The following is a 27,441-nucleotide window of genomic DNA, read 5'->3' on the forward strand; positions in this document are numbered from 1 at the left end:
GAAAAAGAACTTCACCAGAGTAGGGATTTTTGCTGCTTACTTTACTGCTGTAGTTCCTGGTGCCTAGAACGGTACTTGGCACAAAGTGTGTCCCCAATAAATATTTGTTGGATGGAGAAACTAGTGAATCTTAGAAAGTTGCTCCACAGGCAACAAGGCTGGTAAGAGGCACCTCGATTCCCCCATCCCTGCTCTCCTACATCTACTTCCAAAACTCCACCTGATAGTAGCACCAAACACCCCCTGCAGGGAGCTGCCCTTCCCCTCCACTGCTGCTGTCAGTCTCCCCAAGTTGCTGCAGCTTTTTGGTCTTCCTGCCTCCACTTTGCATTGCTTCCCAAACACCCTTCATTTTAATCATAACTGCCAGGTTGATTTTTTTATGATGTAAATCAGATCAGGTCCTCTCTCTGCTGGAAAGCATCCCATGGCTTCCTATTCGACAGCAGGTAGCATATAAACACCTTACCAAGGCCTGTGATTGGCCCCGACTCCCCTCCAATCCTACCTCCTACTGCTTGCATGCCAAACTGCTGTTCTTTTTCTTCCTCTAATATAACAAGCTCTTTTCTGCCTCTATACTTGCTCTTCTCTGGTTGTTTTTCATTTATGTGCAAATTGGCTTCCTCCAGTTACTCTGGTTTCAGCACTGTTGTCTTCTGGGGGGTGCCTTCCCAGCTGCCCACTCTCCAGTGGCCTTCTCTCTTCCTTCTAATCTCTCTCCATTCCAGAGCCCTGTTTTGTTTTTTCATATCTCTTATCACTACCAGAAACAACCTCCTTTTTAAAATTCTTTGGCTGTGCCTGCTGCATGCAAAAGTTCCCCAGGCCAGGGATCCAAGCCATGCCACAACAATAACCTGAGCTATAGCAGGGACAATGCCAGATTCTTAACCTGTGATCCACCAGAGAACTCCAGAAATAATCTTTAAAAAATATGTTTTTCTGGGCTTTTTTTCCCCCCTTTGTTAGAATGTAAATTTTGTTTGTTTGTTTTGTTTTTTTGTCTTTTAGGGCCACACCCGCAGCATATGAAGTCCTCGGGGTAGGAGTCAAATTGGAGCTATAAGCTGCCGGCCTATGCCACAGCCACAGCAATGCCTGATCCAAGCCGCATTTGCAACCTACACCACAGCTCACAGCAATGCCGGATCTTTAACCCACTGAGCGAGGCTAGGGATCAATCCCAGATCCTCATGGATGCTAGCCAGGTTTGTTACTGCTGAGCCACAGTGGGAACTCCAGAATGTATGTTTTATGCGAAGAGAAATCTTATTGATCTTGGGAACAAAAATCCTATTTCCAAAATCCAACGAAGTCTGTGGGCACACCACATTTGCACACGTACACCAACACAAAGAGAAAAAAATGTTAGTTCTAACAGTGACTGAAAATATCTCTGTTTCAGGCAGAGAGCAAGGAAGAGCAGTTTGTTCATGGTCTTAGAAAATCGAGAGAGTTGTCATCACCCTAGAGAGTAAGTACAGGGGATGAAACTCATAGCTGTAATTAGTGGGGGCTGTGATACTTTTTCTCTGTCTAGTTGCTTGAGACTCAACTTTGATTTTTGGGACCAAGGGTCCTGGTTACTTCGCAGTTTCTTTAGAATTGCTTAAAAGCAATGTCGTTTGTTGTTTTAAACAAAAACACCTTTGGCTCAGGGTTTAATCAGTTTTTTTCTGTAAAGGGCTGGTTCGAAAATACAGAAGATGGAGTTCCCAGGCTAGGGGTTGAATTGGAGCTACAGCTGCCAGCCTATGCCACAGCCATAGCAACATGGGATATGAGCGGCATCAGTGACCTACACTACAGCTCATGGCAAGGCCAGATCCCCAACCCTGAGTGAGGCCAGAGACTGAACTCGCATCCTCATGGATACTAGTCAGATTTGTTTCTGCTGCACCACAACGGGAACTCCCTGAATGAAAGTTTTGTCTGGATATGCCCAGGAGTGGGATTGCTGGATCATATGGCAGTTCTATATTTAGTTTTCTGAGGAACCTCCATATTGTTTTCCATAGTGGAAAATGTACATTCCCACAAACATTGTAAGCAGCATCTCATTGTGGTTTTGATTAGCATTTCTGTAATAATTAGTGATGTTGAACATCTTATCATGTACTTGTTGACCATCTGTGTCTTCTTTGGAGAAATGTCTGTTTAGATCTTCTGTCCATTTTTTTTAATTGGAATGTTTATTTATTTATTTTATTGTTATTGAGTTGTATGACTGTTGTTTGTATACTTTGGAGATTAAACCCTTGTCAGTTGCATCATTTGCAAATATTTTCTCCCAGTATGAATATTATCTTTTTGTTTTGTTTATGGTTTCCTTTACTGTGCAAAAGGTTTTAACCTTGATTGGGTTCCATTTATTTATTTTTGCTTTTATTTCTAACCTAAGAAAACATTGCTATGATTTATATCAGAAAATGTTTTGCCTATGTTCTCTTCTAAGAGTTTTATGGTATCATGTCATAAGTCTTTAAGCCATTTTGAGTTTATTTTTGCGTATCGTGTGAGGGTGTGTTCTAACTTCACTGATTTACATGTAGCTCTCCACCTTTCCTAACACCACTTGTTGAAGAGACTTTTTCCCACTATATTCTTGCCTCCTTTGTCTAAGATTAGTTGTCCATAGGTATGTGGGTTTATTTCTGGATTCTCTATTCTGTTCTATAATGTCTGTTTTTGTGCCAGTACCATGGCATTTAATGGCTACAGGTTTGTAGTGTTATCTGAAGTCTTGGGAGGGTTATGCCTCCTGCTTTGCTCTTTTTCTTCAGGATTGCTTTGGCAATTCTGGGTCTTTTACCACTCTCTATAAATTTTAGGATTACTTATTCTAGTTCTATGAAAGGAAAGAATTTTTAAAGGCAGGGTGAAGGAGGGCAGTCACAGGGTGTGTGAACAGCTTGTGTGCAGTTCTCTCTCCGACTGGCTGATGGTGAGGTAACACAATGGTGTCATGGAGGTTAACATCATTAATCCCTGAGCTCCAATAGGCCTGAGGACCCTGTGCTCATGGTCATCAAGTAATTCATGTCTTCCATTTGGTGGGGGTTTTAGCATCTGTAAAACAACTCAGGAATGTGCATCAGATACTGTTTTCTAGGTACTTCAGGGAGGAACCAAAGCAGAGGACATGGAATATACCACCTGCCCAAAGACCAATGGTAGAGGCTTCCTACCAAGGGAAATTTATAGGGAGGGGCAGAGCTATCTCTTTTGGACCTTACTCTGAATTGGGAGAAGGAATAATGCCAAGTTTCAAGAATGTCTCCTTTTGTTTCCTGAATGTCTCCTTTTGTTTATTTGGAAAGACGTGACCTATTTTGTTTTTGCAGGTAATGGTACATTAAAATAGAGTATATAAAGACTGGTAACCAAACTTCAACTTGAAAATCAAAATGACCCTTCCTTAAGTGTGTATGTATACATACTCTACTCTTTCCAGGTTTAAGTATATCTTTATAATTAAAACAGGATTCAGAGTACTCCGGTGGCCAACGGGTTAAGGACTTGCCATCATCACTGCTGTGGCTTGGGTTGCTGCTGTGGTGCAAGTTCCATCCCTGGCCTGGGAACTTCTGCATGCTGCATGCACAGCCAAAAAAAAAAAAAAATCATCACAGTATCTTTTTTTTTTTTTGTCTTTTTGCTATTTCTTGGGCCGCTCCCTCGGCATATGGAGGTTCCCAGGCTAGGGGTCCAATTGGAGCTGTAGTCTCTGGCCTACGCCAGAGCCACAGCAACGCGGGATCCGAGCCGCATCTGCAACCTACACCACAGCTCACGGCAACGCCGGATCGTTAACCCACTGAGCAAGGGCAGGGACCGAACCCGCAACCTCATGGTTCCTGGTCGGATTCGTTAACCACTGCGCCACAACGGGAACTCCATCACAGTATCTTAATAGAAGTCCCTATTAATTTATAGGTAAAAACACTGATGATACATTTTTCATATACCACCAAGTGGTATTTATAAATCAGCCCATTTTCCACAACCCTCACCATTGGCTTATAACCTCAGAGTAACTGAAGCATGTGTTGCAATTTTGGTCTGGCCTAACTTTAGCAAAAAGCGCATGAGAAGTTCCTTTATCCTTTTGTTACCCAGCAAGCAATCTTGTGCTGTGGTTCAGAGAGCTGATAGCTGACATTTGCAGTAAAGTAAGGGTTTATCTGTGGTGCCAAACTAGGAGAATGGGCAGCTCATGCTCAAAGGATCTGAATTCCCATATGGCTTTTAGGCTCAAAGGATCTGAATTCCCATATGGCTTTTAGGCAAGGATTTGTTTGTTTGTTTGTTTGTTTATTGTCATGGTTGCATCTGCAGCATGTGGAAGTTCCCCGCCTAAGGGTTGATTTGGAGCTGCAGCTGCCTGCAGCCACAGCAATGCCAGATCCAAGCTGCATCTGTGACCTAAGCCACAGCTTGCAGAAATGCCAGATACTTAACTCATTGAGTGATGTCAGAGATCAAAACCTCATCTTCATGGCAACTATGTCAGGTACTTATCCCACTGAACTACACTGGGAACTTCCCAGGCAAAGGTTTTTAAAGACAGTGTTAGGGGAGAGGGTTGTAGAATACATTATCAACTTGTGGACTTTCTTCTGCTTGGTTGATGGTGAGATAACAGAGAATCTCAACCTTCTGGTTCCAACCAGCCTGGGGTCTATGTACTTGTGCTCACACGTAGTCACCATCTACCACCTGGGAAAGTGTCTTAGTTTCTGCAGAACAACTCAAAGATCTGAACCAGATTGTTATCTATATCCCCTCAGGAGGAACTAGGAGTCCTGTGACTATTGACCTAATCATTAACTGCTTGAGCCTGCTCTTTGGAACTCAAGGAAGGCCTAGGAGGCTGAAGTCATTTTCCTACAAAGAAGAATTGGGGAACGTGGAGTTTCCTGGTGGTCTACTGGCTAAGGATGTCACTGCTGTGGCTTGGGTTCAGTCCCTGGCCCTGGAACTTCTATATGCTGTAGGCATGGCCAGAAGCAAAGAAGAAATGGGAAGCACAGAAAGGCTTTTGTATCTGGCAGCCTCCTGCAGGGTCCTGCTTGGTTTGAATGTCCCCTTTTCTTCAATACCCCTCAATCTTGAGGGGAACAGGGGCAGGAAAGGAAAGGGAACGCAGTTTTGGAAAGAAAGATTAATCATAAACTCAGCAGGGAACTTGGTTTCATTTTCACTGCTTAATTCCACAGAGCTGTGGTGAATAACCAACCCACTTTGCTCTCCAGAGTGATGTGGCAGGGAGAGTGGGAGGTTTGGGCTCAATAGACCTAGGTTTAAATCACTATCACTGGGCCTCCTTTTTCTCATCTGTAAATAGGACTGTTATTGGACCAAACTTGGGTCTGCTTGTCCACTGCAGCAAAGCCAATTTACTGACACCAGGTTATGATGAAGGAAAGTATGGCATTCATTGCAGGGCAGCATGCAAGGAGAATGGGCTGCTTCTGTGCTCAAAAAACCCAAACAAAGAAAAAAAAGAAAAAAGGAGTTCCTGTCATGGCACAGCGGAAACGAACCCGACTAGGAACCATGAGGTTGTGGGTTTGATACCTGGCCTTGCTCAGTGGGTTAAGGATCCGGCATTGCTGTGAGTTGTGGTATGGCTTGCAGATGCAGCTCAAATCTGGTGTTGCTGTGGGTGTGTAGTAGGCTGGCAGCTGTAGCTCTGATTAGATCCCTAGCATGGGAATCTCCATATGCTGTGGGTGCGGCCCTGAAAAGACAGAAAAAACCAAAAACCAAAAACAAACACAAACACCCTGATGGTCTTCAGGGAAGAATTTTTTTTTTTTGTCTTTTTAGGGATGTACCCATGGCAGGTGGAAGTTCCCAGGCTAAGGGTCAAATTGGAGCTACAGCTGCCCACCTATGTTTCAGCAACGGCAATACTGGATCCAAGCTGCATCTTCAACCTACATCAGAGGTCACAGCAATGCCAGATCCTTAACCCACTGAGCGAGGCCAGGAATTGAACCCGTGTCCTCATGGATACTAGTCAAATTCATTTCCGCTGAGCCACAAGGGGAACTCCTTCAGGGAAGAATTTTTAAAGGCAACGTTTGGGTGAGGGCTGCAGGGTGCATGACTTTCTTCTGATTGGTTGGTGGGGAGGTAACAGCGTGGTGCTCCAGGAATCTTAATCATCATCCTTCTGGTTCCAACCAGCCTGGGGTCAGTGCTAGTGTGTCCTCCTCCTGGATGGAGGTGGTCGTAGTTTCTGCAGAACAGCTCAAAGGTGTGTGTCAAATTGTGTGTATATGCCTTGAGGAGGAACTAGGGCTATTTTATTGCTGTACTATTGTCATAACTTTTCTTATTTAACTGCTTTTCCTTTGTTTCTGTGATCCCTCACTTTTCCTAATTTCTCTTGTTCTTTCTCTTTGGAACTCTGGGAAGGACTAGGAGAATAAAGTCTTTTTCTACAAACAAGAAATGGAGACATGGAGAGGTCTTTGTATCCAGGAGGGGCTGCTGAGTACTGCTTGATTTTAGAGTCAATAACATTGCCCATGCAACAATGGTTTTGAGCCTCAAATAAGGTTATCTATACACTAAGTGTATCCTCTATACAGAGAGTGGCTGTTTTGTTAAGAGATGAGTGTGGGCTTTTCCATATTCATGAATTCTCTAGGAGCTTGGTTGCTAAGTCCAGAAAATGGGATTGGTTTGGGATTTCATTATTATTTTCACATTTCTATATTGATGTAGATTTTATTATTATTATTATTATTGTTGTTAGTGTCATCCACGTGACCTGTTTTTAAATAGGAAAAAAGCTTTGTCAAGGTAAAAAGTCCCATATCCAGACTCTAGAATTTTCCCCTAAAATAAGCAGTGTGAAGAAGAGAAATATTAACAAAGAAGCTTAAGACATTTCCTCTAAAGCAATGAAAGATTAGAAAGCTGCCACTTTTGGCTGGCTCAGGCCCTCCCCTTCCCAGCAGCATCATGGAATTAGGTGACCTCTCAAGGTTCCTTGTAGCTTGCGATTTTGTTTTTTGATGTCTGTTTAAAGATTATGCTAATACTGAAAATCCTTTGTACACAGTGGTGGTTAAAAATTCTGGCTCCTGACCTGAATCAATGCCTGGCCTGGTTTAAATTGTATACTTGAGCTTAACAGGACTCAAATGCTCATGTTTTATACAAGCCATTGGTCTTTCTTTTTTGCCTCAAAAAGATTTTTTTTGTTGTTATTGTATTTTAGACTAAAGCAAGAGAGAGAAAGTTGATTAAAAAAATGCATTCAGTTACAGAAGGATTTAGATTATTCTAATAACTAAGCTTAGTTTTTCATGTTGTGGGTGAGAAAGATGGATGAACAATAATGTAGAGTGCAAAGACCCAGGAGGTAACTCCCCAGAAATGTTATCACTGGGGCAGCATATTAATTTCAAATTGAACCCCAAGCATCTAATAAATAACTTGTTTAGTACTTTGGGAAGATGGACTCTGGAGCCAGCCTACTGGGGCTTGGATACTATTTCTACCTCTTATGGGCTCTGTGATCTCGGCAATATATTTAACCTATTTGTACCCTTCCTCATCTGCAAAATGGGTATAACAATAGTACTTACTTCTTAGAGTTGTTGGGAAGATTAAATGAGTTAATAAATGTAAAGTGGTTAGCACGGTGCCTGGAATACAATGTGTTCAATAATAGCAATTAATTCAAAATCTTAAGGATTACCATGGTCTTTTATTTAAAACATTTTTTTCGGCCGGGCCCACAGCACGTGGAAGTTCTTGCGCCAGGCTATAGCAGTGACAGGAGTCACAGCAGTGACAATGCTGGATCCTCAACCCAGTAGGCCGATGGGGAACTTCAAAACAAACTTATTTTGTATGTTTTTTGTTTTTACTTCTTTACTTTTTATGAAGGAAAATTTTTAAAAATTAAAAAAATAGAGAGGTATAATAATCCTCCATGTATTCATTAGCAGTTATCCATTTATGAGCAATCTTGTTTTACCTTATTTTTGCCCATTCACTTCCCCTCCTTCTACTTGATTATTTTGACATAGATCTCATCCATCATATATTTCACCTTTAAATATTCCAGTATGTATCTCTAAAATAAAGGTATTGAAAGTTCCTGTTGTGGCTCAGGGGTAACGAGGCAGACTAGCATCCATGAGGATGTGTGTGGGTTTAATCCCTGGCCTCCCTCAGTGGGTTAATGATCTGGTGTTGCCTTGAACTGTGGTGTAGGTTGCAGACACGGCTCAGATCCCGTGTTGCTGTGGCTGTGGTGTAGGCTGGCAACTACCTCTCTGATTCAACCGCTAGCCTGGGAACTTCCATATGCTGCAGGTGCGGCCCTAAAAAATAAATTTAAAAAATAAAATAAAGGTAGCAAATTATGGCCCAATGTCTGTTTTACAAATAAAGTTATTGGAATGCCATGAAGGGGTCCAAAACATGCTATTAGGGCATAAAATTTTTTTTCTTTTCATGGACACACCTTTGACATATGGAAGATTCCAGGCCAGGGGTCAAATCAGAGCTGCACCTGCAACATATACCTCACCTTGAGGCGACACTGGTTCCTTAAGCCACTGAGCGAGGCCAGGGATCAAACCCACATCCTCATGGATACTATGTTGGGTTCTTAGCCCAGTGAGCCACAATGGGAATTCCGTGGCATAAAATTTATTTCAACTGAGGTCATTTGAGAATAGGCTTTTTTTCTGAACTCTTTTATCTGCCTAAGAGCAGAACTCCCAGAAAAACTCAGTTGTGATTAATCTCCCCAGGAATTCACAATCCCCCCTGACTGATTCTTTTCACAGATGGAAGAAGTTGGGACCATATCTGCATAGTCTAAACTGACATTGTCATATAACTATGCCTGTTGTCTATTCTCCCCAGGGCCCATTTATCTTTCCTAAAAATCATTTGTTTTCCCATAAGTGCCCTTTTCCTCTTCTGGTGATTTGTAAGTCCCAAGTTCTAATCGCCTTTATGAGTCATGTTTTTCTGTGAACTCTTGTGTGTGTACATGAATAAAAATCTGTCTTTTCTCTTCCTGATTTGTTTTTTCGTCAGTTTAATTCACAGGCTCCAACAACTGAATCTAAGAGGGTAGAGGAAAACTTTTCTTCCTCAACACCAGTTATGGTCCTTCACGTGCTCATTGTGTGAAACTAGTTTTGTGCTACAGTGATGGATTTGAATACTTGTGACAGACTGTATGGTCCACAAACTTAAAATATTTACTGTCTGATGTTTTCCAACTCCTGCTCTCAAAGACAAAGAGACTCTCTCTTTTAAAAACATAACCACAATTCATTTTCACACCTAAAAACATTTATAATAATGTTATGAAATTTATAATGATATGTCAATATTAATAATTAATTAACCATATGTCAATATTAATATTATGGGAGTTCCCATATCCAGCTTTGTCACTGCTGTGGCTTAGGTCATGCTGTGGCACGGGTTTGATCCCTGACCTCCATCAGTGAGTTAAGGATCTAGTGTTGCTCTGAGCTGTGGTGTAAGTCATTTCTGCAGCTCAGATCAGGTGTTGCTGTGGCTGTGGTGTAGACTGGCAGCTGCATCTTCTATTGGACCCCTAGCCTGGAAACTTCATATGCTGCAGGTGCAGCTCTGCAATAATAATAAAAAGAATTATACGTGATAGGTGTTGGGGATAAGATAATTTACATAAAGTTCCTGGCACATGGTTGTTGTTCAATAAGTGCTGTTTATTATTGTTATTACTATTACCAGTGCGCATAAGTAAATCAGCAGTAAGTTCTTCTGGAATGGTAGTAGTACAAATATCATATCAGTTAGCCTTCCAACTAACTAGAGACCTCTGCCTAGTAGCCTTGTGAAGCTTTATATGCTGGGGCAGGGGTGATAGTTTTCTCTTTAACTGAAAATATGTCCTTCTGCAATAGCTATGTGACTTCTGACAACCCTGGTCAACCATATCCCAAAAGGAAATTAAGCTGGTTGCTCTGAATATCTTTCCATTTCATGATGCTTGATAAGGATTTGCTAATAATTTTGACCTGGTAGAGAGTCAGTCAGTAGAAAATTAGAAATTTTAATGAGGATTGTTATTAGCTGTTCCTCACAAATAACGAAGCTGTAATCTAACTCAAGATTTCTTAGCAAAGCAATTCTCATTTCAATTCTCACAAGTAATTATTATTTGGTGTTTATATCACTTTGTACTTTAAAATTTTTTTTTTCAATTATCTTCATTATTCTTTGGGAAAAAACCCCAGAAAACCCTTTGAGGCGTTTTAGTAGGTTGATCTCCATTTCACAGATGGGGGAATATGGGACAGTTCTTTAGAAAATATCAATGTATCGTGTAATGTTTACAAAGATAATGCAAAATTCTCTTTTAATGATTAAGCACAACCATTAAACAAGAAGTACACACACACACACACACACAGAAAAGATGCTCTTGGATTAATACTTGTAGTATTCAGTGAATAAAAACAACCCTGCATTTCTCCAGAAAGTTCACTTGTTGAATAAACCTGGATTAAAGGTGGTGATTCCATCATATCTGTGCTGGTTTCCTGCTTTCAGAATTCCCATTCTCCTCCTTGCCTTCTTCATCTACTCTTAGTTCAGTATATCAATAATTCAGTCAATTTCAGTTGCATACAAATATAAACATTTATTTGTTTTTGGTACATGTACCTGTGGGTTATCTGGGCTGGTTTGCTCTGTGGTTAAGGGTCAGTGTCTACCCAGGGTATGCTTTTCTCATGGCAAAGGCCTAAGTGCAACAGCATAAGCTTAATGCATAAGCACATTTTATTTTATTTTTTTTTAAATTTATTGGTATATGGTTGACTTACAATGTTGTGTTAGTTTCAGGTATATAGCAAAGTGAATCAGTTACACCTATATTTGCATCAATTCTTTTTCAGATTCTTTTCTCATATAGGTTATTACAGAATATTGACTAGAGTTCCCTGTGCTCTATAGTAGGTCCTTAGTATCTATTTTTTTTTGTCTTTTTATGGCTGCACCCACGGCATATGGAGGTTCCCAGGCTAGGGGGTCCATTCGGAGCTGTAGCTGCCAGCCTATGCCACAGCCACAGCAATGCCAAATCCGAGCTGAGTCTGCAACCTACACTACAGCTCATGACAACGCTGGATCCTTAACCCACTGAGACAGGCCAGGGATCGAGCCCACAATCTCATGGTTCTTAGTCGGATTCGTTTCTGCTGCACCATGACAGGAACTCCTATATTTAGTTTTTTAAGTAACCTCTATACAGTTCTCTGTAGTTATCATAAGCACATTTCATTTCATTGCATTTTTAAATTTTATGGCTGCACCTGCAGAATATGGAAGTTGCCAGACCAAGTATTGAATCTGAGCCACAGCTGTGACTTAAATGCTGCAGTTGTTGCAAGCCAGATCCTTTAACCCAGGGGTTGAATCCACACCTCTGCAACGACCCAAGCTTCTGCAGTTGGATTCTTAACCCATTACACCATAGTGAGAACTCCCATAAGCACATTTAAAATCTTTGCTGGTGGTGCGTCTCATTGGCCAAAGCAAGGCACATGGCTGTCCCTAAGGTGAGGAGCAGAGAAGCTTACTCCTCCCACCAAGAGGCCAGGGCAAGTGTTTGGATGTATTAATTTTTTGGGGGGCCTTTTGCCATTTCGCCATTTCTTGGGCTGCTCTCGTGGCATAAGGAGGTTCCCAGGCTAGGGGTCGTATCAGAGCCACAGCCGCCGGCCTACGCCACAGCCATAGCAACACAGGATCTGAGCCACATCTGCAACCTACACCACAGCTCACAGCAATGCCGGATCCCCAACCCACTGAGCGAGACCAGGGATCGAACCTGAAACCTCATGGTTGCTAGTTGGATTCGTTAACCACTAAGCCACGATGGGAACTCCTGGATTTACTATTGATGGGAGATGAGGAACAGTAAAGTCCTGCAGATACAGACAGCATCTCTTTCCCTCTTGCCCATCTTCTCTGTCTTGCCTGTGGGAATGTAACGGAAACTGCAATATAAGGTCACATTCAGGTAAAGTCTCAGCAAATCTTGGTCCCCAAGGATGTGCCAGGTTGAAATGGAATATCTAAGGAAGCTAGCCAGTGATTTCCTGTGGATACTAGACTTACGGACAAAACTTTTTTTTTTTTTTGGTCTTTTTATTGCTGCATTTGCAGCATATGGAGGTTCACAGGCTAGGGGTTGCATCAAAGCTACAGCTGCCAGCCTATGCCACAGCCACAGCAATGCAGGATCCAAGCCAGGTTTGCAACCTATACCACAGCTCATGGCAACACTAGATCGTTAACCCATTGAATGAGACCAGGGATCGAACCCGCATCCTTATGGATACCAGTCAGTTTTTACCGCTAAGCCACAACGGGAACTCCTAAAACACTTTAATAATTTCCTATCCCTGTATTTTAGCCCTTTGCCATGTGACTTTGAAGATCTTCTTATTAAGAGGTAGAAGCTAGGCTGACTGGTAACTCACTTTGGCCAATGACAGTCATCAAGGGGCTTTGCAGGCTTCTATTCTCTCCTTGCCAGCAGCCCGAGAACAAGCTGAGGCTAGTTTGTTGAAAGATGAGAAGACCATGTGGAGGACAGCTGAAGCCTCCCAGTTGTCTCTGCTGAATCTGCTGCTGACTAGCCAGTGCACAGCCAACCGGAAGCTGACTGCAGACTCTGGAGTGCACTCAGATCAACAAACTGGTTGACCTGTCCATGTATGGGAAAAAAACATGGTTGCTTGTGTGTGTGTGTGTGCGCGCACTTGGGACATGCAGAAGTTCCTGAGCCAGAGATCAAATCCTTACCATAGCAGCGAGTGGAGCCACAGCAGTGACATCGCTGGATCCTTAATGCACTGAGCCACCAGGGAACTCCACGGCTGCTGTTTTGAGCCATTACATTTTGGGTAGCTTATTAGGCAGAAGTACTAATTTAAACACCCTGGAACTTCCCATCTTGGGCTGCCTTGTACCATAGTAGCATTTTCCCAGATCCTACAGATTCTTGGGGCAGACAAGAAATGATAAAACATTCTCTCATGCTTTCTCTCATTGCCCAAACCTCCATCCCCACAGTTTAGAAGATTTTTCAACCTGACTTTTCCAAGTAAGTGTGTGTAGTGGGTAGCTCTTTCTTTAGGAAGTTTATAAGATGCAAATTGATTTTGGAGAATGTGGTTACTGATATGATAAAAAGGAAAGGAAAGCACACAGTGTTTTCTGTTCAAGCTGTCAGATGCATTCTGATTTCTGTAACAATTATAATTAATTTTAGCTGGGTAGAAAATCCATTTTCTTTGAGGAATCAGTGAAGTATAGAGAAATTTGTCAGTAACTTGTCTGGAATTTTAGTCTCCACGGAGGAGGCACAATAATTTTACGATGACAGCTAATATACAGAAAAACCAACCCAAGATAGACAAAGCTATTTGGCACTATTGTGTATTTCTGGAAATATATGATAATGGGGTTGAAATCCAATAAGAAGGTAAAAGTCCTGATAGCAAAGCTCTATTTTTCTCTCCCCTATTTTATCAGCTCTAGAATACAATATAAAAAGAGAAATGTAAAGATATAAGAGGTGTGACTAATAGTTCAAATTTTTACAATTATCAAACATCCTTAAGGGCATGAGCTTTGGGGCTTGAGGAAACTATCTCTTTATGAAAGTGTTTCAAGAAGGGAGACTGCTTCCAGGGCCAGAGAATGGGTTCTTGTCTAACACTCAGAAAAGAATTGTCTGAGGAGTCACATGTGCTGACAAAGCAAAAGACTTTATTGGGAAGGGTGCCTGGGTGGAGAGCGGCAGGCTGAGGGAACCCAGGAGGACTACTTTATCATGCGGCTCCCAGTCTCAGGTTTTATGGGACTGAGGTTAGTTTCCAGGTTGACTCTGGCCAGTTGTCTTGCTTGGCCCAGATTTGGTCTGGCTCAGGGTCCTTCCTGGTGGCACACGGACCTCTCAGCCAAGATGGATTCCAGGGCCAAGGATTCTGGGAGGTTGGTCATCTCCTCCCTCCCACGAGCCTCTCCCAAATGCTCCTGGTTTGCCTTCAAGGCCTCATCAGGGCTTCCTGCTGTGAGACAACTCCTGCGAATCATTATAGGGCCTGGCTGAGGTGGGAGGTTTTATTCAACATTCCCTAACAAAAATATTAGGGGGAATGCTCAGTGTTTGTTGTTCATCTATAATTCCCCTGTAAATTTTCTATGGTTTAGTATTCTGTTACCAATATTTTTCTGCTCATAACTCTAATAGACCAACATTCATGTTTGTGGATGTGTGTCACTAGTTAATTTTTTTGCTGTACTATTGTAGTTGGACTCTAGTGCTGGTTTTAATAAGTCTACCAAAGCAATGGGGAATGTATCGCTATGTGAAATCTGTGCAAAATAAGAGACATAACAAAATGTTCCACATTGTTTGGATTTGCACAGATAAACCTATTAATATACTTGGAAAAAGTTTCTCATGTGATGGTGGATTTGTACTTTTTTTAAAAAACTTTTAAATTTTTTATTAAATTATACAATACTTGCAATATTGTGCCAATTTCTGCTGTACAGCTAAGTGACTCACTCATACATATATATGCATTCTTTTTCTTTATATTAGTTTTCATTATGGTCTATCCCAGGAGATTGGTTAAAGTACCCTATGCTATACAGTAGGGCCTTATTTTTTGTCCATTCTAAATGTAATAGTTTGGATCTACTAACCCCAAATTCTCAGTCCATCCCACTCCCTCCTCCCACTCTCTTCCCTCTTGGCAACTACAAGGCTGTTCTCTATGTTTGTGAGTCTGTTTCAGTTCTGTAGATAGGTTCATTTGTGCTATATTTTAGATTCGACATATAAATGATATAGTATGGTATACGTCTTTCTCATTCTGATTTACCTCACTTAGTAAGAGAATCTCTAGTTGTATCCATGTTGCTGCAAATGGCATTATTACATTCATTTTTATGACTGAGTAGTGTTACATTGTGTATATGTACCACATCTTCTTAATCCAGTCATCTGTTGATGGGCATTTGGGTTGTTTTCAGGTCTTGGCTATTGTGAATAGTGCTGCTGGGAACTTAGGGGTGCATGTATCTTTTTGAACTGTAGTTTTGTCAAGATATATGTCCAGGAGTGGGATTGCTGGATCATATGGTAGTTCTATATTTAGTTTTCTGAGGAACCTCCATACTGCTTTCCATAGTGGTTGTACCAATTTACATTCCCACCAACCATGAAGGAGGCTTCCCTTTTCTCCACACCCTCCCCAGCATTTGTAATTTGTAGACTTATTAATGGTGGCCATTCCGACTGGTGTGAATTGGTACCTCACTGTAGTTTTGATTTGCATTTCTCTCATAATTAGTGATGTTGAACATCTTTTCATATACCTAATGGTCATCCACATATCTTCAGAGAAATGTCTGTTTACGTCTTCTGCCCATTTTTCAATTGGACTGTTTGTCTTTTTGTTATAGAGTTGTATGGGTTGTTTATATGTTTTGGAGATTAAGCCCTTGTTGGTTGCATTGTTTGAAACTATTTTCTCCCATTCTGTAGGTTGTCTTTTTATATTTTATGGAATTAATCTTCAACAAAGGAGGCAAGAATATAAAATAGGATTTGCACTGTTCCATTCACACTTCAGCTCACATCCCTGCTGGAGGGCAGAGCTGTTAATTCTTTGTAACATCAGAGTCTGGCATATATAAGCACCAAATAAATGCATCACCAGTCATTTGGGGGCTACCAGGGGGTCAGCTTCCAGTAAGCCTCTCTGTAAGGGCCTATGGTAAGAGGAAGGATCCAGGCCTTCTTTGTCTGTTGACCTTTGCTTGTAAGTTTTGCCAAGATAAACTTTGCACTAAAGTATTTCATGTGATACGTCGAAATTCTTCCGGAGCCCTGGAGCTTGACACCCAGTTGATCACTGAAAAACTCTATTTGCATGATAGTCTCTTTTTAAATTACTCATTAAGGGGAGAAACTAAGTATTTCTCCCAAGAATGTGAGTGCATCAATTTTTGTTCATTATTTTATCTCCAGCATCTAGCACAGGACCTGACACACAGGTCAGGTAAATACTTAAGTAAATATCTGTTCAAAGAGGGAAAAGAAATTTGAAGAAGATAGAGACCAAGAGAATTTAGGCAAATTCTTATTTAGGCAAATTAGAAGAAGAATTCTTTCAAATTCTTATTGCCAACTGAAGAATCCCTGAACTGCTACCTCTTCCTTAGATTCCGTGGCAGGAGATGACCGCCTTGGGGAAAATCATTACTAATCAGTTATAGAGATAAGTGTGTTCTATAGTTCCTTTCACTTTTCCTTTATCTGAATCCTTGCCCCCCTGGTTTTCCTACACTCAGGTCAATTTCAACCCCAGCTCCAATATGAGGTCTTTTATGATTACTCTTCTCATGATTTCCCAGATCAGATTTGCCTGTGGGACCATATGAATTTGATACGCCTGTTGTGCAAACAGGCGGAGATAATCTTGTCGGCAGTTTTATAAATGTGGATGGCGTCAGATGAGAGCGCTGCACCACAGTTGCCCTTTTGAATCACTGGTATTTGGTTGGTGATGACAGTCATAGGAATGGATGAAATCATTCAGGGAGAAATGGGTAGAATAAGAAGAGGCAAGGAGTTCCCATCGTGGCGCAGCGGAAACGAATCCAACCAGTAACCATGAGGTTGCAGGTTTGATCCCTAGCCTCTCTCAGTGGGTTAAGGAGCTGGTGTTGCTGTGACCTGTGGTGTATGTTGCAGATGTGGCTCTGATCTGGCGTTGCTATGGCTGTGGTGTAGGCTGGCAGCTGTAGCTCTGATTCGACCCCTAGCCTGGGAACCTCCATATGCTGCAAGTGCAGCACTAAAAAAAGCAAAAAAAAAAAAAGGCAAGCAGCACTTCTCAAACTTGAATGTGCACATAAATCATTTAGTAATCCTGTTCAAGTGCAGATTCTAATTCAGAAGACCTTGGGCAAAGCCCAAGATTTTGAATTTCCATCAAATTCCAGAGGATGGTGAGGCTGCTGGTTCATAGACCACACTTGGTGTCCTGTGGCCAAGATACTTGTAATGGGGGCATGATTAAAGTTGTCTATTGGAGTTCCCTGGTGGCTCAATAGGTTAAGGATCTGGCATGGTCATTGCTGTGGCTTGGGTGGCTGCTGTGGTGCAGGTTTGATCACTGGCTTGCGAGCTTCTGTGTGTATCAAGTGTGGCCAAAAAAAAAAAAAAAGAAAGAAAGAAAGAAAAGAAAGTTGTCTGTTGACTGTCCAGAGTTTTTGGAACTGAGGTTCAAGCCAATAGAAGCCTGGGCGTAGAACAATTATGCTGTCACTTCAAACCATTGATGAGAACCCCATAGATGTGATGAACCTTCTCCATGAAATCTAGCTGTAACATTTAGATAATTTTGTGTATCTATTTTTTATTAAGAATTCTTCCTGTAGAGAAATATCTCACAGACCATACAATACACTGTTAAATTCGTCCAGACTGACCTAGATGAGTTGTCACCCACCAACACTGTCCTCTGTTTCATTCTGACATGTGTGTGCACATGTGCATGCTAGTGGTTACCTGATAGGTAATGATAGTTAACCTGTCATTTTATCATGCTTTCCTCATCTTGTTTAAGCCCCATGTGCAGGAAAAGGGGGAATCAAACCAGTGGTACCTTTGGTTCTTTTTCCTGTACTCCCAGACATCTTCCCTTGGGTGTTTCTTTCACAGGACCCTTAGTGGAATATGTCCAAAATGGAACTGATTAACTTTCTACCCAAGCCATCCCCTTTAAACATTTAGATAATTTTAGAGGTAGAAATTCTTTGTATCATATCCTACTTAGACAAATAGTCTTCAAAATAGGAGGCTTTTGGCTCTTTAAAAGTAGACTTTCCATCATATCCTTAAAAAACCTCCCAGAGCCCTTGAAATAGTGCATTGTATACAATAGGAGTTCAATAAATGAATGCTTTATTAAATGATTATTTCTTAGCAGCTTTGAACAAATTTTTAAAAATAGTCTCAAATTTGAACATTTTCCTTATTGGACATTAGGAGACTCAGAACTAATAAAAATTTGCATTTGTAATAAAAATATATTGAGCGGTGAAGCAAGTTTGGTTTAGATTTCAAACATATTATAAAATAATTAAGACATACCAAAAAGTGTAAAGCATAATATTAACTTATACTTTTGTACTTCCCATCCAGTTTAATTAAAAAATAAAAGTTGTTTTTAAATGAGTGCTTAATCTTTCTTTGTGTGTAAAAACTGGGACTTCCAGTATAAATTGTGAAATGAATCAGCAATTAGGAGGAAAAGCCTATTTGCTTCTATATTTAATCTTTTGGAAATTAAGGTATAGTTGATGCACAATTTGTGATTTAAGCTTTAGGGGTACAACATAATAATTCACAATTTTTAAAGGTTATACTCCATTTATAGTTATTACAAATTATTGGTTATATACCCTGTATCATATGATATATCCCAGTAGCTTATTATAAATGTAATATTTTGTACCTATTAATTTCTTCTTCTTCTTCTTTTTTTTTTTTGTCTTTTGTCTTTTTAGGGCCGCACCCATGGCATATGGAGGTTCTCAGACTAGGAGTCAATTCAGATCTGTAGCTGCCAGCCTACACCACAGCCACAGCAATGCGGGTGTCTGCGACCCACACCACAACTCACTGCAATGCTGGATCCCTAATCCACTGAGTGAGGCCAGGGTTTGAACCCTTGACCTCATGGATACCGCTTGGGTTTGTTAATCACGGAGTCACGATGGGAACTCCTGTACCTCTGAATTTCTTATCCCTGTATTTCTCCCCATCTATGTTGGTAACCACTAGTTTGTTCTCTGTATCTGTATATCTGCCTCTTTTTTTGGCTGTATTTACTACTTTGTTATATTTTTTAGATTCCACATTTAAGTGATATCATACAGTAGTTGTCTTTCTCTGACTTATTTCACTAAGCATAATACCCTCCAGGTCCGTAAGTGTTGTTGCAAATGGCAAAATGCTCTTTTTTATGGCCAAATATTATTCCATTGTGTGTGTGTATATATATCTTCCTTAGCCATTCATGTGTTCCCTTATATTTAATTTTATTTATTTATTTATTTTTGTATTTTAGGGCCACACCTGGGGCATATGGAGGTTCCCAGGCTAGGGGTCGAATCAGAGCTGTAGCCTCTGGCCTGCGCCACAGGCACAGCAATGCTAGGTCTGAGCTGCATCTGCAAACTACACCACAATGTAGTTACTTATGGCAATGTCAGATCCTTAATCTACTGAGCAAGGTCAGGAATCGAAACTGCGTCCTCATGGATGCTAGTCAGATTCATTTCTGCTGAGCCATGATGGGAACTCCTCTATATATTTAATTTTAAAGATGAGTAACTTACTTATTTTTGAGCCATTTATTGCTTCTGTAAAAGTAATACTTATACATTTTTAAAGTCAAATAATACAGAGAAAAACAAGGACCTAAAACTCAACAATTCAGAGAAAAACTTAGATGACATTGTTTCAGATATTTTTTATGCATAGAACACATGTGGAAATATGTACAGATTTTTCACAAAGAGGTTCATACCATTCATTCTATTGTCCAAGTTTTTTTTAATCCTTCCTACTCTACAGTATGTAACAAGCATCTTCCCATTTAAAGAAGAGAAAGATCTACTTCAATTTCATAGCTGCATACATTTTCATTTTCTCGTCTCATGCTATACTTAAAAAGACCCTTACTTATGGATATTTAGGTTTCTAATTTTTTCCCGTTGTAATCAGTATGTTGCTGAACATTCTGGTGCATACTTTTTTTTTTTTTTTTTTTTAAATCTTTTAGAACATTTCCTTGGATAAAATCTTAAAAATGTGTATGGATTGTGCCACTGGCTGAATTTCCCACTCTTTGTATGTATACTCTTTACCAGGCAACTTTTCAGCATTCTCTTATTGTGGGCAGGGTGTAATGTCCCCTCTTGGGCTCAGATGGCTGGCTTTGACCAATGGGATGTTAGAAATCTGATAGGCGATTTTGCAATAGAGCTTCTGCCATTGCCATAGGAAGGACATTCCTAGCTAGCCTGCCAGTTCCAGAAGGACAGTTCAATAAATCAGAGCCACCCACCCAGCCCACAAACACTTGGGTGAACCCAGCTAGATCAGCAGAACCACATAGCCAGCCTACAGACATGTGAACCCTAAAGGCTGTGTACACCAGTGAGGACTTGTAGTTGTTTGTTATTCAGCACTAATGTGGCAACAGACAACTGATTTAGCTTTTTTTTTTTTTTTTTTTAATACTTACATTGATGTGTAGTCTTTTAAGCCCTGATATATTTTTTTTCTGGATATTTTTTCAAGGTGATAAATGCAGTTTAGCTAAGTGTTCATGTTCATCCATTATAATTAGATACAAATGAAAGAACAAAACAAACAAACAAGCAAAAAGCTCCTTGATAGTTTCTAGACCACATTCCCACCTTGGCCTTTAGCACTTACCCTGGTGACTTAATTTCATAAGTATGAAAATCTTTTCAAAAATAAATGGGGAGTTCTCTTGTGGCACAGGGGGTTAAGGATCTGGCATTGTGACTGCAGTTGGCTTGGGTTCATGCAGTGGCATGGGTTTGATCTATGGCCTGGGAAATTCCATGTGCCCTGGGTATGGTCAAAATAATAATAATAATAACAACAATAAGGATAATGAGTAATCAGTTGTTCAATTACAAAAAGAAGATGGAAAATTTATTTATTTATTTTATCTTTTTTTTTTTTTTTTTTTTTAATCTGCCCACAGCATGTAGAAGTTCCCTGGCCTGGTATCAAACCCATGCCACAGCAGCCACCCAAACTGCTGCAGTGAAAACGCTGGATTTTTCTTTTTTTTTTTTTTTTGGTCTTTTTTTTTGGCTATTTCTTGGGCCGCTCCCGCAGCATATGGAGATTCCCAGGCTAGGGGTCTAGTCGGAGCCGTAGCCACCAGCCTACACCAGAGCCACAGCAACGCAGGATCCAAGCCGGGTCTGCAATCTACATCACAGCTCACGGCAACGCCGGACCCTTAACCCACTGAGCAAGGGCAGGGACCGAACCCGCAACCTCATGGTTCCTAGTCGGATTCGTTAACCACTGCGCCACGACGGGAACTCCTATTTATTTTATCTTTAAGGGCCATACCTGTGGCATATGGAGGTTCCCAGGCTGGGGATCAAATAGAAGCTACTGCTGCCGGCCTACACCACAGCCACAACAACACAGGATCCGAGCTGCATCTACAGCCCACACCACAGTTCACGGCAATGCTGGATCCTTAACCCACTGAGCTAGGCTAGGATTGAAACCTACATCCTCATGGATAGATAGTTGGGTTCGTTAACCACTGAGCCACAATGGGAACTTCAGAAAATTGAAAATTTAAATTACTAAACACAAGGAAAAATGAACAAATGGGTGAATCAAATTTATTTTAAATAAATCAATATTTAAAATATTGCTAATTTTGGAGTTCCTGTCATGTCTCAGCGGTTAACAAACCTGACTAGCATCCATGAGGACGTGGGTTTGATCCCTGGCCTCTCTCAGTGGGTTAAGGATCTGGCATTGCCATGAGCTGTGGTGTAGGTTGCAGATATGGCTTGGATCCTGCGTTGCTGTGCCTCTGGTGTAGGCTGGCAGCTACAGCTCCTATTCAACCTCTAGCCTGGGAATCTCCATATGCCATGGGTGTGGCCCTAAAAGCCAAAATGCCAAAATATATATATATATATTGCTAATTTTCTTATGTTTTTGAGTCTTATCAATGCTTACAAATGCTGCATGATTAGCTTCTGACCACAGTGAACATTATTCTAAGTAAATCTAAATCTGTGACTTGGCCTTGTTTTTCTGGCCCTGTGCCCTTGGCTTCACATTAATATTTATGCTGTTTCACTTTAGACTTTGAAATGAGATTGTTAGTTCCTGTAAGTTAAGCAGGGTTGAATTTTGTTGCCTATTATCCTTGGAATCCACAGATAATCCCCAAGCCTCATTTGAGTGATTGCCATCTTTGTTTTCCATACCAAGCCTTCCACTTAGAATTGTAATAAAGGAGTAAGATGGATGTTTTAATGTTCCACCTCCTTGCTCCATCTCAATTGCATCACTGTTCGACTGTCTTGATTCTTTTAGACCAGCAGGTCTGCTTCCTGACTTCTTTACCTTCCCATCCAGTTGGGGTCCCATCACCCATCCTTTCAACCCCATTCCTCCCATCACCAGTGCCCCCATCTGTTGATCTTTCCACTGCATCTACCATGCCAACACCAAGACAGGGCAGCCCAACCTCCACAGGAGGACCTACTGTTCCCCTTGGTCCTGGCTCCATACCTATGCCTAGTGGTGTGGCCAGATGACAGTTGTGGGGAGAAAATGGCCATCATGGGAGTGGATGTTCCTCTACTTTCTTTGTTCCTCATTGTCATTGCTCCTGACTTTCTTCTTCCCATCTACCCACTATACTGGCCTCAGTTATTTTTCTCAAATACAATCACATTTCTCCCCAGATTAAAAAAATCCACTGGATCTCTTCTGCCTATAAATTTGGGGCATGACATCCAAGACCTTTCACCATCTGTTGGACACCTGCTTTCCAGGTTCATCTTCTGCAGAGGTGGTGGGGAACAGAGGAGGCCAAGAAGAAGCAGAAGGTGACTGGGAGCTAGAAGGAGCTGGAGGGGCAGCCAGGGAAGAACTGGCTGTCAGTCAAGGCCAGGTGAGTGTGACAATTCATGAGATACCAGGCAGGTACCATGTTCCAGGGGGCTCCACTCTGGAGGAATAGATTTGTAAGTGGAAAGAGGGGTTGAAGGCTGAATTTCTCCTAAAGCAGAGCCAAAGATGGAAGTTTGTGTGAAGTCAGTTGATTCAAAAATATCCCAGGGAGCAAGGGTGCAGGATGGAGAAACCAAATAGGAAAAGAGGGAAGCCAATACAAAGATACATCATTGAACTGGACCAGTGCTAAAGACTTTACCAGGAATCTTATGAAATGCATCTAAGAATTGTTTCCTTGGAAGGGGGGGGTGGGAATGTAAGGGGGAGCATTTACTCATTGCCAGACATGCTCAAGGTGGTGTTAACTTCCCTGTACATCTGGATCAAGAATGCATGAATTCCAAGTGATTTGGAAGATGTCCTGGGTTAGCCTTAAAGGAATCCCTGGGCAGAAAGCAAGAGGTATTCAATGTCGCTTAAGGCAAGGTACAGCCCAGTTTTCCAGGGACAAAGGAGGTCAAAGTCTTCAGGGCACTAGTAACTGCAGCCTTGGCTACATGAAGAGGTGGGATTAAGAAGATTCTGTAATGTGCAGTAGAAGCATCTGATTCAGGAGGTGACAGGATGTGCCAGAGTCATTAAGGAAAACCCACTTGAGACCTTGAGAAGTCAGGCTGGACCCTGTCAAGGCCTCTGCTCAGAACCTTGCTGTAGCCCTGTTGTAGTCACATGTTAAGAACCAAAGTCCTCACAGCTGCCCACAAGGACCTGATGCGAAATTTCCCCCCTTTACCTCTTCCATCTTCTCTCCCTTCACTCCTTTCCCACTACACTGGTCTCCTTGCTGAGGTGTTAATGTGCTCCTGCCTCAGGACATTTGCCTGGGCTCTTCCAGAAGCACTCTTCCACCAGCAGTATTAAGTTCCTGCAGGCCTGGCCCTCTCTTCCTCAGTGTCACAGGTCACTTTCAAAGAGGCTCAACCTGATCACCTGTTAGAAATGCCACCCTCTTATACTCCTTAACACTCATCACCTAACACACTGTAAAAATTTCCTTCCTAGAGTTTCTGTTGTGGCATAGAATCCGACTAGGAACCACGAGGTTGCAGGTTTGGTCCTTGGCCTCTCTCAGTGTGTTAAGGATCTGGCATTGCCGTGAGTTGTGGTGTATGTTGCAGATACGGCTCAGATCTGGGGTTGCTATGGCTGTGGCGAAGGCCAGCAGCTGTAGCTCCGATTGAACCCCTAGCCTGGGAACCTCCATATAGGTTGTGGCCCTAAAAGGCAAAACGAACAGACAAAAAAGATTTCCTTTCTGACTAAATTTATCATTTATTTTTCCTTCTCCCTCTACAGCAGGCAAGTTCCACCAGGGCTTGTATCTTTGACTGGTTTGTTGGTAACTGTATTTCAAATACCTGAAAGAGTGACTGCACATACAGGTGCTCAAAAAAAAATTAATTTTTGAGTAGGAAGATGAAATAGCAACACTGTCCAGTGCCACTGAACTCTGCCTTTTGGAAAGGGCTCACAGCTCTTCCTTTCTGTGTGTTTGTGGGTCCACACAGATGTAATCCAGCCAATAGGAACACCAGCTGGCTTGTTGCTAGGAGCAGGGGCAGAGATGGGCTAGAATTTTACTTTGACCTTTCTAATACTGAAATTCAAGCCAAGCAGGGGTGAAAACCAATCAATTTGTTATTTGTAACAGATTTACACATAATGAACCACAGCTGAGCGGGTTTTTTTTTTTTTTGGCTGCACCTACAGCATATGAAGTTCTCAGGCTAGAGATTGAACCCAAGCCACAGCAGTGACAACTTCAGATCCTTAAACCACTGTACCACCAGGGAACTCCTGAGAGGCTTTGAAAAGAAGGCAAAATCTGTCCCAGAAAGGAAAATAATCATGATTGTGATCTATTTGATAATGATATATTTATATGATGCCATAACTTACCATGTATCATCCTAGTATTATAATAGTCATTTGCAGTGGGTAGAGATTAAGGTTTCCACCTTAGAAAGAAAAGTTTATCAATATATTTGTACTTTTTAAAAAATACTGAGGTGGAGTTCCCATCATGGCGCAGTGGAAACAAATCTGACTAGGAACCATGAGGTTGCAGGTTTGATCCCTGACCTCGCTCAGTGTGTTAAGGATCTGGCATTGCCATGATCTGTGGTGTAGGTTGCCGATGCAGCTCAGATCCTGCGTTGCTATGGCTATGGCGTAGGCCAGCAGCTGTAGCTCTGATTGGACCCCTAGCTTGGGAACTTCCGTATGCCACAGGTGTGGCCCAAAAAAAAGCAAGCAAGCAACCAACCAACCAAAAAAATGAACAAAACAAAACAAAACAAAAATCCCCCAAAAACAAAAAAACAAAAAACCACACTCTTTGAAACATAAATTGCAGCAATATCTTTTTGGATCCATCTCCTAGAGCAATGAAGATAAGAACAAAAGTAAACAAATGAGACCTAATTAAACCTAAAACCTTTTGCACAGTGAAGGAAACCATAAACCAAATGAAAAGACAATCCACAGAATGGGAGAAAGTATTTGCAAATGACATGACCAACAAGGGATTAATCTCCAAAATATATAAACAGCTCATGCAGCTATCGAAAAAATAAATAACCCAATAAAAAAGTGGCAGAAGATCTAAATAGACATTTTTCAAAAGAAGACATACAGATGGCCAGTAGGTCCATGAAAATATGCTCAATATTGCTAATTATTAGAGAAATGCAAATCAAAACTACAATGAGGTATCACCTCACACCAGTCAGAATGGCCATCATCAAAAAACAAACAATAAATGCTGAAGAGGGTGTGGAGAAAAGGGAAGCCTCCTCTACTATTGGTGGGAATGTAAATTGGTATGACTTGCTGAATAGAAATGAGATAGAATTTTGGGTGAAGGTGAAAAAAATAGCTTTTATTGCTTTGCTAGGCAAAGGAGGTCACAGTAGGCTAATGCCTTAAAGGCTATTCCCACCCTTGGAGAAAAATCGCCGGTAGTTTTATAGTCTGAAAGGGGAAAAACAGGGTTTCACATGAGAATGAGGCTTGGGACAAACATGCATTCTTCTTTCTTTCGGGGAATATTAGTCATTGAAGCTGGGGTCAGGAGATCACAGCATGATCTTGGTGGTGGTCTTCTGGGTTGCGGCATCTTGATTTTCCTAGAATAACAATACTTGTGAAAGGGCATATTGATCAGCAATTAGAACAACCTAGGAAATTTATTAAAAAACATCAGCTGCTTAGCATAATCTTTAACTCATAGGCAATTGTGCTAAGAGCACCTAATCTTTAGCTCATAGGCGATTGTGTTTAGGGTGCGATTGTGTTTAGAGAAACATAAGAAAGGGCTCCAAATTATCCAGTTGTAACTATTCGTTTCTGAGCTCTTCATTTCTAAAAGAAGCTTAGGGAATATAACTTTCCTCTTAGGTGTATAAGATGCCTGCATCATTATGTGTATCCCTTGAGGGGGAACCAGAACCCTGCCCCAATCCTGCACTATTGATTCTTTTTTGTGTGTGTGTGTGTCTTTTTGCCTTTTCTAAAGCCGCTTTCTGCAGTACATGGAGTCCCCTGGCTAGGGGTCCATTTGGAGCTGTAGAGCCTACACCAGAGCCACAGCAACGCAGGATTTGAGCCAAGCCGTGTCTGTGACCTACACCATAACTCACAGCTACGCCAGATCCTTAACCCACTGAGCAAGGCCAGGGAAAACCTGCAACTCCATGGTTCCTAGTCGGATTCTTTAACCACTGCACCACGAAGGGAACTCTGTGCACTATTGATTCTTGACTGCTCCTCCCTTGCCTCTGCATCCCCTCCCTTCCCTGATTAGTAACAGTCTGAATCTGCTCCTTGGAACTCAGGGAAGGCCATGGAGGCTGAATGAAGCCCATTTCCTAAAAATAAGAAATAGGGGACATGGAAAGCCTTTTGTGTCCAGGAGCATCACAGGGCCCTGCTCATTTTCACCACCATGGAGAACAGTATGGAGGTTCCTCAAAAAAGAAGAAAATTATAGTTGCCATATGATCCAGCAATCCCACTCCTGGGCATATACGCAGAGAAAACCATAATTCAGAAAGATATATGTACCCCAGCGTTCATTGCAGCACCATTTACAACAGCCAAGACAGAGAAGCAACCTAAATATCCATTGACAGAGGACTAGATAAAGGATATGTGGTACATGTATGCAACAAAATATTACTCAGCTGTAAAAAAGAATAAAATAATGCCATTTATAGGAACATAGATGGGCCTAGATATTATCATACTAAGTGAAGTAAGTCAGACAGAGAAAAACAAATATATGACATCATTTATATGTAGAATCTAAAAAAATCATACAAGTAAACTTATTTACAAAACAGGAACAGACTCACAGACTTAGAAAACCAATTTATGGTTACCAAAAGGGAAAGGTGGGGGAGGGATAAATTAGGAGTTAGGGATTAACATATACACATTACTACTGTATATAAAATAGATAATCAACAAGGACCTACTATATAGTACAAAGAAATCTACTGAATATTCTGTAATAACCTATATGGGAAAAGAATTTGAAA

The 27,441-nt window shown here is 41.3% G+C and overlaps 1 long non-coding RNA gene across 1 annotated transcript in view; it reads left to right on the forward strand.

Annotated features, from left to right (window-relative positions):
* The first annotated feature begins 1,199 nt into the window (after positions 1-1,199).
* Positions 1,200-27,441, forward strand: part of LOC125120821 (uncharacterized) — a 117,763-nt gene continuing 91,521 nt past the window's right edge. Inside the window, exon 1 of the long non-coding RNA XR_007133355.1 lies at positions 1,200-1,477. This is a non-coding gene — a long non-coding RNA (uncharacterized LOC125120821). The remainder of the gene's footprint in view (positions 1,478-27,441) is intronic.

Source organism: Phacochoerus africanus, chromosome 1, assembly GCF_016906955.1.
Source record: "Phacochoerus africanus isolate WHEZ1 chromosome 1, ROS_Pafr_v1, whole genome shotgun sequence".
NCBI lineage: Eukaryota > Metazoa > Chordata > Mammalia > Artiodactyla > Suidae > Phacochoerus > Phacochoerus africanus.